The following is a 14,855-nucleotide window of genomic DNA, read 5'->3' as shown; positions in this document are numbered from 1 at the left end:
AATGATTAGGGGTCTAGAGCACATGACTTATGAAGAGAGGCTGAGGGAGCTGGGATTGTTTAGTCTGCAGAAGAGAAGAATGAGGGGGGATTTGATAGCTGCTTTCAACTACCTGAAAGGGGGTTCCAAAGAGGATGGCTCTAGACTGTTCTCAATGGTAGCAGATGACAGAACGAGGAGTAATGGTCTCAAGTTGCAATGGGGGAGGTTTAGATTGGATATTAGGAAAAACTTTTTCACTAAGAGGGTGGTGAAACACTGGAATGCGTTACCTAGGGAGGTGGTAGAATCTCCTTCCTTAGAGGTTTTTAAGGTCAGGCTTGACAAAGCCCTGGCTGGGATGATTTAACTGGGAATTGGTCCTGCTTCGAGCAGGGGGTTGGACTAGATGACCTTCTGGGGTCCCTTCCAACCCTGATATTCTATGATTCTATGATTAAGTGATCCATGCCCTGTCACCCAATCCCAGCTTCTGGCAAACAGACTCTAGGGACACCATTCCTGCCCATCCTGGCTAATAGCCATTGATGGACCTATCGTCCATGGATCTATCTAGCTCCCTTTTGAACCCCTCCTATCCCTGACACCCAAACCTCCCCCTACTCCCAATACGGAGTGTGATGGTACCCCCCATAAGGCTTTATGGAAATATGCTTATGAATGTATATATGACATAACTAGAATATGTTTTATGCTACATATGCCATGTAACATAGCTCTGTAAAGGTTATGATCTACTGAATCTATTAATCCTATTTGTATGCATGTATCATTTTTGTAGTCGAAGTTATGAATATTGGCTGTGTACTGGCTTGATTTTTAAGTAACCTTTGTAAAGCTTCTTGAGAAACGAATGTGCAAATCAAGAAGCACTTAAGGGGTAATAGATCTTGGAAAGCTCCAGTCCACATAAGAAGTCTACTTGAGGATGTTCAAGGTAGCATATGACCCATGGCTGCTACCTATACAAGATTTGGTGCCATTACAGGACCTTGGTTGCAACAATGATCTATATGGTCCCAGATTATGTCAATAACGTCACACCCTAACACTCCAACCTTCCCCGCTCCCCATACAGAGCACCTACCCTGCCCCTTCCTGTCCCTGATACCCAAACCTCTAACCGCACCCCAAACAGAGCACCCACTCTGCCCCCTCCTATATCTGACACCCCGTTGCCCATGCAGAGCAATCACCTGGGGATGGGAGGGCTATTTTGTGGCTCTGTTGGGCTGGCTATGCACAGAGGAGGTAGAGGCTTATCCATCACCCTCCGAACCCACCAGTGTGTAACATGAGTAATACAATTGTGTGACACGTGATCAGAACGTAGAACACTGGGGGTCTGGTTGCTCTGCCTCTTTCTAAGTGGATAAGCTGTTGGAAGGACACTTTCACTCTGTGAAAAAAAACAGCCCTTTACGTGGGTACTTGGCAGGGTTTATACCTGGACTTTCAGCTCCACCGCATAGTCCTCTACCACTTGAGCTAAAGGTTAACCTCTGTATGGAACAGCCACTAGGAGCCGGTTACACAACCACTGTATGTCAGCGGGTTACACAACCGTTTGCTAGACAGCAGTGGAGTTTTGGAGATCTGGAATCCTGGGTGGTTTAGTCATGGGGTACAGACAAGAGAGGCAAGCACATAGATGGATCACATTCCAGAAGGCAGTGTGGCTGGATAGATGAGCTTTATGTTCGCCGTATAAGAGACAGGAGGTCTACTCCCAGACCTTCCTGAAGTGACTTTGTGCAACCTCTCTGTTAACATATGTCTGAAGTAGAAGGAATGATACTTGACTGCCTCCTAAGATAGAGGTCTGAGGCTCTGAAGTGCACAGATATATAAACAGCCAGAAGAGGTAAGATTTGAATTCATGGCTCCTGCTTCCAAGCTCAGTGCACTGTCCCCTGGACTACAGGGTACTTGGATAAGCTTGTTCTTTCTTCTCCACCGTGGACTGTCACCTGGTTTAGGCAGAAGAGCTGAGCTGCAGAACACTGCAAAGTCTGGTAAAGTTCAGAAACCTGGCTGCAGGGAGCCATTCATCAGGCCCTTTCTCTGGTTTGGTAAGAAGCAAGCGCACTATCCAGTGTCTGTCTCATGTCAGGAAAACTTGGTGCAAAGATCGCCCTGTAGAGGATCAAGGAGAAGTTGGCCCTGTCTAGCCAGATGAGAGCTCCTGACAGTTTGCTGTGTAGACCAGACCTGGCTGCTCTCTGTTCTAACCACCATCCTGTCACTGCTTGTGGGTTTTGTAACTGTTTACTTAACACTGATTACAAATCATCTCTAATCTGACAGATAATCTAGAGGAGCTATTATCACTCTGGGCACAAACTTCCTGCTGCTGCTGCTGCATGTGCAGATAAAGTTCTCCTGAGAACTTGCTATTGCAGCATTAATGATAAGCCCTCAGGCAGGGACTCTGCCTTTTTTTCCCCAGGAGACACATGCACACCTGGGACAATGTATGAATATACAGTGCTAATTACGTGGGAACATATCATCCTTTGGGAGGAGGGGTAGTTCATTTAATGCCCCTGGGGTTTTCAATGCCTTATTACAGAAAAGAGGTTGTCTGTACTTTGTGTCTAGTCAGTGTCTTGTGTCCCGTTTGTTCGTCGCTTGCCCATGTTTATGAGGGTCTTTCCAGCTGCGAAAAGAGAGAAAGCATTTAAAAAATTGGGACATTGAATTGTCAGCCCCCTGCCTGTGGCCTCACAAACATATTTTCCTGTTTATAAAGATGTTTTTCTCTCACGTTTCAATGTGAGACATGCACAGGGGCTCCAGGACTGGGGTATAACCCCAACTCCTTGTTTCTAGCTATCAGATTGATAGTGTCCTTTGCACAAAGAACAGGGCTGGGAAGGATAAGACCCAATGTTTCTGTTGTGCCCCAGGCCTATGTTCTCCATCTGCATGCCATGCACTGTCTTTGGTTGGATTGTAAACTTTTGGGGGGGTGCCTTGGAGAATAGCTAAAACATTCTGGGAACTGTAAGGCAATAATAACCATCTCTTGGTTGAACCCTGCTGTGGTCTCTTGCAGATTCATAGCTTGGCCCCTGGGCAGAAAGCTGGGTGTGAGGGACAAGGTGAGATTGAACACTACACCCAATCCTGTGCTGGAAACCTTCTACGCTACTCACAGCAAGGATCCAAAGGAGGTGAGTTCCTTCTCCCTCTCCCAGCCCCTTGTCCTGGGGCTCTTTCTTATCACTGTCTAGCTGGAATTTCATTGAACTAAACTTTCTGGCCAAAGTTCTCAAATTTGGCAGCATAAAGTTCAGCAACTCCATCTGTATTTAGAGCCTCAGCCAAGCAGCCAGGTCCCCAGAGGTGCTAAGCATCTCCCTAACTGTAGTCGGAGCTGGGAGCACTGAGCACCTCTAAAAGCATCATCAGAAGCAGCTCCCAGTTGTACACACAGGGACGACTGCTCTGGTGCATTCAACAGCTGGAGCTTAGGGGAGTTACGAGGAGGATGCCAGACTCTCTTCAGAACTCCAGGGGCAAGGAAGTTAAAGAAGTATGGGCTTGAAGGATGCACTACAAGGTCGGTAGAAAGTTGGCTAGATTGTCGGGCTCAATAGGTAGTGATCAATGGCTCCATGTCTAGTTGGCAACCGGTGTCTAGCAGAGTGCCCCAAGGGTCAGTCCTGGGGCCGGTTTTGTTCAATATCTTCATTAATGATCTGGAGGATGGCGTGGATTGCACCCTCAGCAAGTTTGCGGATGACACTAAACTGGGAGGAGTGGTAGATATGCTGGAGGGTAGGGATAGGATACAGAGGGACCTAGACAAATTGGAGGATTGGGCCAAAAGAAATCTGATGAGGTTCAACAAGGACAAGTGCAGAATCCTGCACTTAGGACGGAAGAATCCAATGCACCGCTACAGACTAGGGACCGAATGGCTAGGCAGCAGTTCTGCAGAGAAGGACTTAGGGGTGACAGTGGACGAGAAGCTGGATATGAGTCAACAGTGTGCCCTTGTTGCCAAGAAGGCCAATGGCATTTTGGGATGTATACGTAGGGGCATTGCCAGCAGATAGCGGGACGTGATCATTCCCCTCTATTCGACATTGGTGAGGCCTCATCTGCAGTACTGTGTCCAGTTTTGGGCCCCACACTACAAGAAGGATGTGGAAAAATTGGAGAGAGTCCAGTGAAGGGCAACAAAAATGATTAGGGGTCTGGAACACATGACTTATGAGGAGAGGCTGAGGGAACTGGGATTGTTTAGTCTACAGAAGAGAAGAATGAGGGGGGATTTGATAGTTGCTTTTAACTACCTGAAAGGTGGATCCAAAGAGGATGGATCTAGACTATTCTCAGTGATAGCAGATGACAGGACAAGGAGTAATGGTCTCAAGTTGCAGTGGGGGAGATTTAGGTTGGATATTAGGAAAAACATTTTCACTAGGAGGGTGGTGAAGCACTGGAATGCGTTACCTAGGGAGGTGGTAGAATCCCCTTCCTTAGAAGTTTTTAAGGTCAGGCTTGACAAAGCCCTGGTTGGAATGATTTAGTTGGGGATTGGTCCTGCTCTGGGCAGGGGGTTGGACTAGATGACCTCCAGAGGTCCCTTCCAACTCTGATATTCTATGATTCTAAGGGCACTGCTACCCCAAAAAGAAAAATGTCCTGTTTTAATATCAACTCCTGATTCCTTGTTCATCTGTCTTTACATATGGCCTTTTTGTGTGTATTTCTGCATTACTTGTCAAACACCCCATGACAAATCAGGGTCTCTTATGTTGGGGACACTGGGGCATGGCCACTAGGTAACTCGAGGGGATGGAAGACCACGAGTGTCGATGAAGCCCCCTCGCACTAGGCCCAGGTGTCCTCGGCCCCCCCTCCCGCCTGGAGGCACTCGCAGCAGCTCTGCGTTCTAGGCCCAAGTGTCCTTGGCCCCCCCGCCTGGAGGCACACACAGCAGTTATGCTGAGAATCTGCAACAATATGCTGCAGAGTCAGACTGCCTGAAACTAAGCAAGGCCAAACAGGGGAGATATGGAAGAACAATGCTGAATAAAGCAGCTTTATGTATAGTCTAACAAATGATACAGAGAACCAGGGAACTAGCTGGGAACTGGATTGGCTGGCTATATGGATACTTGGGGCAGCTTGCTATTGGATAAGTATGCTGGGAAAAAGGATGTATAAAAGCCTGTGTAACTTCCTGCTCTGTGTACAGGATTTGAGATTCAAATCTCCCTGTACCTATTTGAAGCTTCAAATAAACTTTTCTGCTTCTCCACCCCGTTGTGATTATTGGGTGACGCACACCGGGTAACGAACCAACTCAAGCTGTTGTTCAGCCTCTCGGCACTGGGTGCCGGCAACACTTAGACACTCTGACACTGTGCCAGTTACTGCAGCCTGCACATACCGCTCGACAGCTACGCTGCTTAGTGATGTCGTGTGCTGCTATGAAGCCTGTGAGTTTGGAATCGGTCTTACTGGCAGGTACCACAAGCCAGTGTCCTGGGCATCATCATCACACCCAATATGGAACTGTGGGATTTCCCTGCTGGAGATGAGGAGATGGTGCCCTGGCAGGGCAATTTCTAGTGCTCTTGGCATGGGTTCTACTGCTGGGTGGAATTCTCCAACAGCTGAAGGTTCTGACAGCAGTATCCAGAGTTCTAATTGTTCCTGCTCTCAAGGAGAGCATTGGAAGGGAGTTGAGACCTCATGCTTTGGGGTTTAAATCAATCTATGAGGGATTAGCATGTGATCTGTGTAGCGTGCGATTATCCCACACCTGCCTGTTGAGTTTCGTCCCCCTTCCTCAAGTATCTGGCCACTCTCGGATGCAGGATACTGAACTAGATGAACCCGGGGTCTGATTCAATCTGGCAATTCCTGTGAAAAAGCACACCACCCACATGGATGCACCTCCTTGCACCATAGCATGATCCTCATCATGCTGCTGGTGCTCAGAGGGTTGAGCGACCAGGACAAAGTTATGCAGCAAGCCCGTGACAAAGTCCAGAACAGAATGCAGAACTCCTGACCCCCAGCAACCTGGCCAGCTTTCCCCTGCTAGCAATGGGAAGTGCTGAGGTTTCATTTCAGAACCAGAATGACAAAGGCCCTTTGTAACAGATTGGGTCCAAAATAAACAGCTAGAGGAGAGCCTCAGAGGCATGGAGACCCTGAACAAGAAAAGAAACAGGAAAACAAAAGGTAAACAATGGATAAAATCCTGGCTTTCCTGAAGTCAGCAACAAAACTCCCTTTGCCTTCAGTATGCCTGGATTCCCCCCAGTGTGGTTAAATGGCAGGACTCAAAAGGTTATCTGGGTCAAGAATGGAAATCCAGCCAATAGAACGGGATCACCTGTGGCAGATGAAATATGTAGTGGAGCGTAGGCGTCTAAGAATGACTTTGAAGAGCAAATAGCTAAAGGTATAAACACGAATATGTTCATTAGATTTATCAGAAGCAGAAAGCCTGCAGGTGAATCAGTGGGTTCAAGGGACCATGAGGGAGAAGGGCATCGCAGAGATGCTAATGGTGGCTTTGCATGTCAGGAAGGCATGAAACTGATGCCCTTGTTGCCCTTTGTGTACCCTCTGATGTGGCAGGACTGCAGAGCAAAGCTCCCCAGTTCCCAGTAGAAGGGGTTGCTGACCAAGGAAACAGCTTGAGAGTCCTGGCAGTCCAGGCCCTTTCAGAAAGGTGTCCTGATTTTTCATACTTGCTATCTAGTCAGCTTACCTTTACCCCTCTGCAAGGGGAGAGATACCCTGAACAGCACAGCCAAGGGGCCCTGCCCTGGTAGACAGGAGCAGCACCCACCCTCTGCCCATGGGCTTACTAGAGAAAGAGAGCCTACCACCTCACCACAGTTGAGTTTGGAGGTATGCTTGTCAGCTTATAAAGATGAAGTGCTGCCAGGGATTGAGGGGTGCTAGAAAGAGGTGCTGGAACAAATTAGTGAATTAGAAAGCAACAATAGAAAGATATAACATGGCCCAGAGGTTGGAAATTGAAGCTAGACAAATAGAAATAAGGCATAAATTTTCAACAGAGGGTAATTAACCACTGGGTGACCTAGGGTGTGGTAGATTCTCTATTACCTGAAGCCTTTAAACCAAGACTGGATGTATTTCTAAAAGATACGTTTTAGCACAGACAGAGGTATGGGCTTAATGCCGAGGTTACAGGGTGAGGGTCTGTGGCTTGTATTAATGCAGGGGGTTGGACTAGGTCAGTGGTTTCAACTTTCTTTCATTTATGAACCCTACAAAATTTCGAATGGAGGTGCGGACCCCTTTGGAAATCTTAGACATAGTCTGAGACTCCCCAGGGGTCTGCAGAGCACAGGTTGAAAACCACTGGACTAGTCCCTCTAACCTTAAAATCTGTGAAGCTACAAGTCTGAATCCAGATTCCTTGGCTGTTTTCCAGGGGCAGCTGATCAGCTTATCCAAGCAGTGTGACTTGCCCACCAGAAAGGTGGAGAGGTGGTTCCGATACCGGCGGAACCAGGGCAAACCCAGCCTGACTACAAAATTCTGTGAGGCCAGGTGAGTGCCACGGGCAGAGGCCTTGGGTCACTTCAACCTTCCCGCAGGGTCTGAGCTCTACGGTCTGTGCACAGCCTCCCAGCACCGCCATGGTCCCGGCTGGAATGTGCCGTTCCCGCTGCCCCTCTGCTTCGCCTCCCCCATCCTGTGCTGCCTCCCTACCCTAAATCAGAGGCCTCGCTTTTCCCTCCACCTTCAGCCCCTGGACGGTCTCCTTGGCCCTGTCTCCTCCTACCCCTGCCCTCCTCATTCCTTCTGATCCCTACCTGCCCTTACATTCCTTACCTTTAAACAGGCTTGTTACCTAGGGTTTTCAGAACCCAAAGCAGGGGTAACTTAACTGTTTCAACCTTCCAAGGAGAACAGTGGGGGCAAAAGGCATATCTGGCTTCAAGACGAAGCTTGATAAGTTTATGGAGGGGATGGTATGATGGGATAGCCTAATTTTGGCAATTAATTGATCTTTGACTATTAGTGGTAAATATGCCCAATGGCCTGTGACGGGATGTTAGATGGGGTGGGATCTGAGTTACTACAGAGAATGCTTTCCTGGGTGTCTTGCTGGTGAGTCTTGCCCACATGCTCAAGGTTTAGCTGATTGCCATATTTGGGGTTGGGAAGGAATTTTCCTCCAGGGCAGAATGGCAGAGGCCCTGGGGTTTTTTCACCTTCCTCTGCAGCATGGGACACAGGTCACTTGCTGGAGGATTCTCTGCACCTTGAAGTCTTTAAACCACAATTTGAGGACTTCAATAGCTCAGACATAGGTTAGGGGTTTATTACAGGAGTGGGCGGGTGAGATTCTGTGGCCTGCGTTGTGCAAGAGGTCAGACTAGACGATCATAATGGTCTCTTCTGACCTTAAAGTCTATGATTCTATGATTCTAGGTGGCCCCACCAGTTTACATCAGCCGATAATGTGGCCCAAAGAGCTCAGCTCCTGCATCCCTTTGGTTCAGTGTGATTGGTCGGTGCTCAGCAATTGTAATTCCACCAACGCCCCTCTGAAACTGCTGTGTATAAATCAGCTCAATTACACAGATGACAAAGCTGAGGCACAGGGAGGTCAAAGCAAAAGCTTGGTTCCTCAGGTTTTGAGCGCCCCAGTTTAAACAGCAAAGATGTCTCAAGCTGGGCATGCAAAAATGTAAGTCCCCAAAATCAGAGGTTCCAGGCAACAACTGCTTCAACAGCATAACAATATCCCAGTTCCCCTATAGTCATTCCCTCCACGAATCCCAGAGATGTGTTAGACTGGGCTAGTTACCATATAGGGGAACAGGACTGTGGGAAGTGATAAGGGATTGGGATGGAGGCATCTTGACAAACACTTAGCACCTGAATATTTGGAATGAGGGAATTAAAAGTACCTGTGTCACTGCAAGAGGAGGGGTGAAATCCTAGCTCTAATTACATCAATGGGAGTTTTGCCATGGACTTCACTGGGGACAGGATTTCTCCCTGGGACTGGGACCCTGGAGAGATGGGTTGTATTCCCAGCCCTTATTCTCTGGGTGATCATGGGCAAGGCATTTACCCACTGTTTGCCTCAGTTTCCCCATCTGTACAGTGGAGATGATACTTTCCTATCTCCTATGAGGCTGAGCAATTACTGTTTGTAAAGTTCTTGGAGATCCTTGAATTGAAAGTGCTAGAGACATGCAAAGTACAACTATAATTTATTATCAACTGGATGAGCATCTGATACCACCACAGCCCATGTGCCTTTGACAAGGTCACTGTTTGAATGAATGTCTGGCTGACACTGCGCACAGAGTTGCAGCCTGACCTCTGATGTAGTTCTAACATGCTTTGTTTTGTTTGTTTTAGCTGGAGATTTACATTTTACTTCATTTCTTTCTTCACTGGATTTGCTGTCCTGTATGACGTGAGTATATAAGCATCCCCACTTGGGTCAGCTGAAATGGTAGATTTTATAATTCGGACACATGTCCACTTGGACCTGAGCTTACACACCTTCCACAACACACATCAGCCACTAGATGATAAACATGTTTGGTCTTGATTAATTTAGGTTGGAGCTCAACCTCCAGCTTGGATGTGAAAGGATCCCTAGCAGATTGTCAACCCCTGAACCACTCATTCCCCTCTGGAATCATTTAGTGATATAGAAGGATGTGCACAGACAACCTTAACTCTAGCATCTCCTAACTTTCGAGTGCTTGACTTTGCAACCTTAATGTTCTTTTCATGTGGTTTTTGTGGATGAAATATCTTATGTTTCTAAGACCATATTGAGCCCCACATGTGTCAGCAGCAGGGTTGGGACTTCTAGATCCATAGCACACACCTCTGCCATGTGAGCTAATGGACAGCAGTAGTAGATTGTCATCCTCGACTTGGACTACACTAGCAGAGGATGAGACACACACTTGGCCAGTGGGAGTCAGAGATATTTGCTGACAGCAGAAGAATGGTGAGACTCAGGAATCCTGGGTTCATTTTCAGGTTCTAGAGGGTCGTGTCTTCTAGTGTTTACAGAGTCTTCTGTTTTCCTCCAGCCTGTGCCTGATCATAGAATCATAGAATATCAGGATTGGAAGGGACCTCAGAAGGTCATCTAGTCCAACCCCCTGCTCAAAGCAGGACCAATCCCCAACTAAATCATCCCAGCCAGGGATTTGTCAAGCCTGACCTTAAAAACCTCTAAGGAAGGAGATTCCACCACCTCCCTAGGCAACACATTCCAGGGTTTCACCACCCTCCTAGTGAAATAGTTTTTCCTCATATCCAACCTAAACCTCCCCCACTGCAACTTGAGACCGTTACTCCTCAAGCCAAGGAAAGTGTGGGCCCCTTACTGAATGAGGGAGGCAACCTAGTGACAGAGGATGTGGAAAAAGCTAATGTACTCAATGCTTTTTTTGCCTCTGTTTTCACTAACAAGGTCAGCTCCCAGACTGCTGCGCTGGGCATCACAGAATGGGGAAGAGATGGCCAGCCCTCTGTGGAGATAGAGGTGGTTAGGGACTATTTAGAAAAGCTGGACGTGCACAAGTCCATGGGGCCGGACGAGTTGCACCCGAGAGTGCTGAAGGAATTGGCGGCTGTGATTGCAGAGCCCTTGGCCATTATCTTTGAAAACTCGTGGCGAATGGGGGAAGTCCCGGATGACTGGAAAAAGGCTAATGTAGTGCCAATCTTTAAAAAAGGGAAGAAGAAGGTTCCTGGGAACTACAGGCCAGTCAGCCTCACCTCAGTCCCTGGAAAAATCATGGAGCAGGTCCTCAAAGAATCAATCCTGAAGCACTTACATGTGATCAGGAACAGTCAGCATGGGTTCACCAAGGGAAGGTCATGCCTGACTAATCTAATCGCCTTTTATGATGAGATTACTGGTTCTGTGGATGAAGGGAAAGCAGTGGATGTATTGTTTCTTGACTTTAGCAAAGCTTTTGACACGGTCTCCCACAGTATTCTTGTCAGCAAGTTAAGGAAGTATGGGCTGGATGAATGCACTATAAGGTGGGTAGAAAGCTGGCTAGATTGTCGGGCTCAACGGGTAGTGATCAATGGCTCCATGTCTAGTTGGCAGCCGGTGTCAAGTGGTGTGCCCCAGGGGTCGGTCCTGGGGCCGGTTTTGTTCAATATCTTCATAAATGATCTGGAGGATGGTGTGGATTGCACTCTCAGCAAATTTGCGGATGATACTAAACTGGGAGGAGTGGTAGATACGCTGGAGGGGAGGGATAGGATACAGAAGGACCTAGACAAATTGGAGGATTGGGCCAAAAGAAATCTGATGAGGTTCAATAAGGATAAGTGCAGGGTCCTGCACTTAGGATGGAAGAATCCAATGCACCGCTACAGACTAGGGACCGAATGGCTAGGCAGCAGTTCTGCAGAAAAGGACCTGGGGTGACAGTGGACGAGAAGCTGGATATGAGTCAACAGTGTGCCCTTGTTGCCAAGAAGGCCAATGGCATTTTGGGATGTATAAGTAGGGGCATAGCGAGCAGATCGAGGGACGTGATCGTTCCCCTCTATTCGACACTGGTGAGGCCTCATCTGGAGTACTGTGTCCAGTTTTGGGCCCCACACTACAAGAAGGATGTGGATAAATTGGAGAGAGTCCAGCGAAGGGCACCAAAAATGATTAGGGGTCTAGAGCACATGACTTATGAAGAGAGGCTGAGGGAGCTGGGATTGTTTAGTCTGCAGAAGAGAAGAATGAGGGGGGATTTGATAGCTGCTTTCAACTACCTGAAAGGGGGTTCCAAAGAGGATGGCTCTAGACTGTTCTCAATGGTAGCAGATGACAGAACGAGGAGTAATGGTCTCAAGTTGCAATGGGGGAGGTTTAGATTGGATATTAGGAAAAACTTTTTCACTAAGAGGGTGGTGAAACACTGGAATGCGTTACCTAGGGAGGTGGTAGAATCTCCTTCCTTAGAGGTTTTTAAGGTCAGGCTTGACAAAGCCCTGGCTGGGATGATTTAACTGGGAATTGGTCCTGCTTCGAGCAGGGGGTTGGACTAGATGACCTTCTGGGGTCCCTTCCAACCCTGATATTCTATGATTCTATTCCTCGTTCTGTCATCTGCTACCACTGAGAACAGTCTAGATCCATCCTCTTTGGAACCCCCTTTCAGGTAGTTGAAAGCAGCTATCAAATCCCCCCTCATTCTTCTCTTCCGCAGACTAAACAATCCCAGTTCCCTCAGCCTCCCCTCATAAGTCATGTGTTCCAGTCCCCTAATCATTTTGTTGCCCTCCACTGGATGTTTTCCAATTTTTCCAGATCCTTCCTGTAGCGTGGGGCACAAAACTGGACACAATAGTCCTTAAGAGGCCTCACCAATGTCGAATAGAGGGGAACGATCAGGTCCCTTGATCTGCTAGAAATGCCCCTACTTCTCCATCCCAAAATGCCATTGACCTTCTTGGCAACAAGGGCACACTGTTGACTCATATCTAGCTTCTCATCCACTGTAACCCCTAGGTTCTTTTCTGCAGAACTGCTGCCTAGCCATTTGGTCCCTAGTCTGTAGTGGTGCATGGGATTCTTCCGTCCTAAGTGCAGGACTCTTGAACCTCATCAGCTTTCTTTTGGCCCAATCCTCTAATTTGTCTAGGGCCCTCTGTATCCTATCCCAACCCTCCAGCGTATCTACCTCTCCTCCCAGTTTAGTGTCATCTGAAAACTTGCTGAGGGTGCAATCCACACCATCCTCCAGATCATTTATGAAGATATTGAACAAAACAGGCCCCAGGACCGACCCTTGGGGCAGTCCACTTGATACCGGCTGCCAACTAGACAGGGAGCCATTGATCACTACCAGTTGAGCCTGACAATCTAGCCAGCTTTCTATCCACCTTATAGTCCCTTCATCCAGCCCATACTTCTTTAACTTGCTGGCAAGAATACTGTGGGAGACCATGTCAAAAGCTTTGCTAAAGTCAAGGAACAACACATCCACTGCTTTCCCCTCATCCACAGAGCCAGTTATCTCGTCATAGAAGGCAATTAGATTAGTCAGGCATGACTTGCCCTTGGTGAATCCATGCTGACTGTTCCTGATCACTTTCCTCTCCTCTAAGTGCTTCAGAATTGATTCCTTGAGGACCTGCTCCATGATTTTTCCAGGGACTGAGGTGAGGCTGACTGGCCTGTAGTTCCCAGGATCCTCCTTCTTCCCTTTTTTAAAGATGGGCACTACATTAGCCTTTTTCCAGTCGTCTGGGACTTCCCCCAGTCGCCATGAGTTTTCAAAGATAATGGCCAATGGCTCTGCAATCACATCCGCCAACTCCTTTAGCACTCTCAGATGCAGCGCATCCGGCCCCATGGACTTGTGCTCGTCCAGCTTTTCTAAATAGTCCCGAATGACTTTTTTCTCCACAGAGGGCTGGTCACCTCCTCCCCTTGCTGTGCTGCCCAGTGCAGTAGTCTGGGAGCTGACCTTGTTCGTGAAGACAGAGGCAAAAAAAGCATTGAGTACATTAGCTTTTTCCACATCCTTTGTCACTAGCTTGCCTCCCTCATTCAGTCAGGGGCCCACACTCTCCTTGATTTTTTCTTGTTGCTAACATACCTGAAGAAACCCTTCTTGTTACTCTTAACATCTCCTGCTAGCTGCAACTCCAGGTGTGATTTCGCCTTCCTGATTTTGACCCTGCATGCCAGAGCAATATCTTTATACTCTTCCCTGGTCATTTGTCCAATCTTCCACTTCTTGTAAGCTTATTTTCTGTGTTTAAGATCAGCAAGGATTTCACTGTGAAGCCAAGCTGGTCGCCTGCCATATTTACTATTCTTTCTACACATTGGGATGGTTTGTCCCTGTAAACTCAATAAGGATTCTTTAAAATACAGCCAGCTCTCCTGGACTCCTTTCCCTCTCATGTTATTCTCCCAGGGGATCTTGACCATCAGTTCCCTGAGGTTGTCAAAGTCTGCTTTTCTGAAGTCCAGGGTCCGTATTTTGCTGTTCTCCTTTCTTCCTTGTGTCAGGATCCTGAACTCGACCATCTCATGGTCACTGCCTCCCAGGTTCCCATCCACTTTTGCTTCCCCTACTAATTCTTCCTCGTTTGTGAGCAGCAGGTCAAGAAGAGCTCTGCCCCTAGTTGGTTCCTCCAGCACTTGCACCAGGAAATTGTCCCCTACACTTTTCAAAAACTTCCTGGATTGTCTGTGCACCGCTGTATTGCTCTCCCAGCAGATATCAGGGTGATTGAAGTCTCCCATAAGAACCAGGGCCTGCGATCTAGTAACTTCTGTTAGTTGCCAGAAGAAAGCCTCGTCCACCTCATCCCGCTGATCCGGTGGTCTATAGCAGACTCCCACCACAACATCACCCTTGTTGCTCACGCTTCTGAACTTAATCCAGAGACACTCAGGTTTTTCTGCAGTTTCATACTGGAGCTCTGAGCAGTCATACTGCTCTCTTACATACAGTGCAACTCCCCCACCTTTTCTGCCCTCCCTGTCCTTCCTGAACAGTTTATATCCATCCATGACAGTACTCCAGTCATGTGAGTTATCCCACCAAGTCTCTGTTGTTCCAATCACATCATAATTCCTTGACTGTGCCAGGACTTCCAGTTCTCCCTGCTTTTTCCCAGGTTTCTTGCATTTGTGTATAGGCACTTGAGATAACTCGCTGATCGTCCCTCTTTCTCAGTATGAGGCAGGAGCCCTCCCCTCTCGCCCTCTCCTGCTCGTGCTTCCTCCTGGTATCCCACATCCCCACTTACCTCAGGGCTTTGGTCTCCTTCCCCTGGTGAACCTAATTTAAAGCCCTCCTCACTAGGTTAGCCAGCCTGCTTGCGAAGAT

The 14,855-nt window shown here is 47.9% G+C and overlaps 1 pseudogene; it reads left to right on the top strand.

Moving 5' to 3' along the window:
- The first annotated feature begins 1,619 nt into the window (after nt 1–1,619).
- LOC141977959 (ceramide synthase 4-like) overlaps nt 1,620–14,855 on the top strand; it is a 62,091-nt pseudogene continuing 48,855 nt past the window's right edge.

Source organism: Natator depressus, chromosome 25 (assembly GCF_965152275.1).
Source record: "Natator depressus isolate rNatDep1 chromosome 25, rNatDep2.hap1, whole genome shotgun sequence".
Taxonomy (NCBI): domain Eukaryota; kingdom Metazoa; phylum Chordata; order Testudines; family Cheloniidae; genus Natator; species Natator depressus.
Note: the sequence above shows the minus strand (reverse complement) of the source record. Positions and strands in the feature narration are given on the sequence as shown.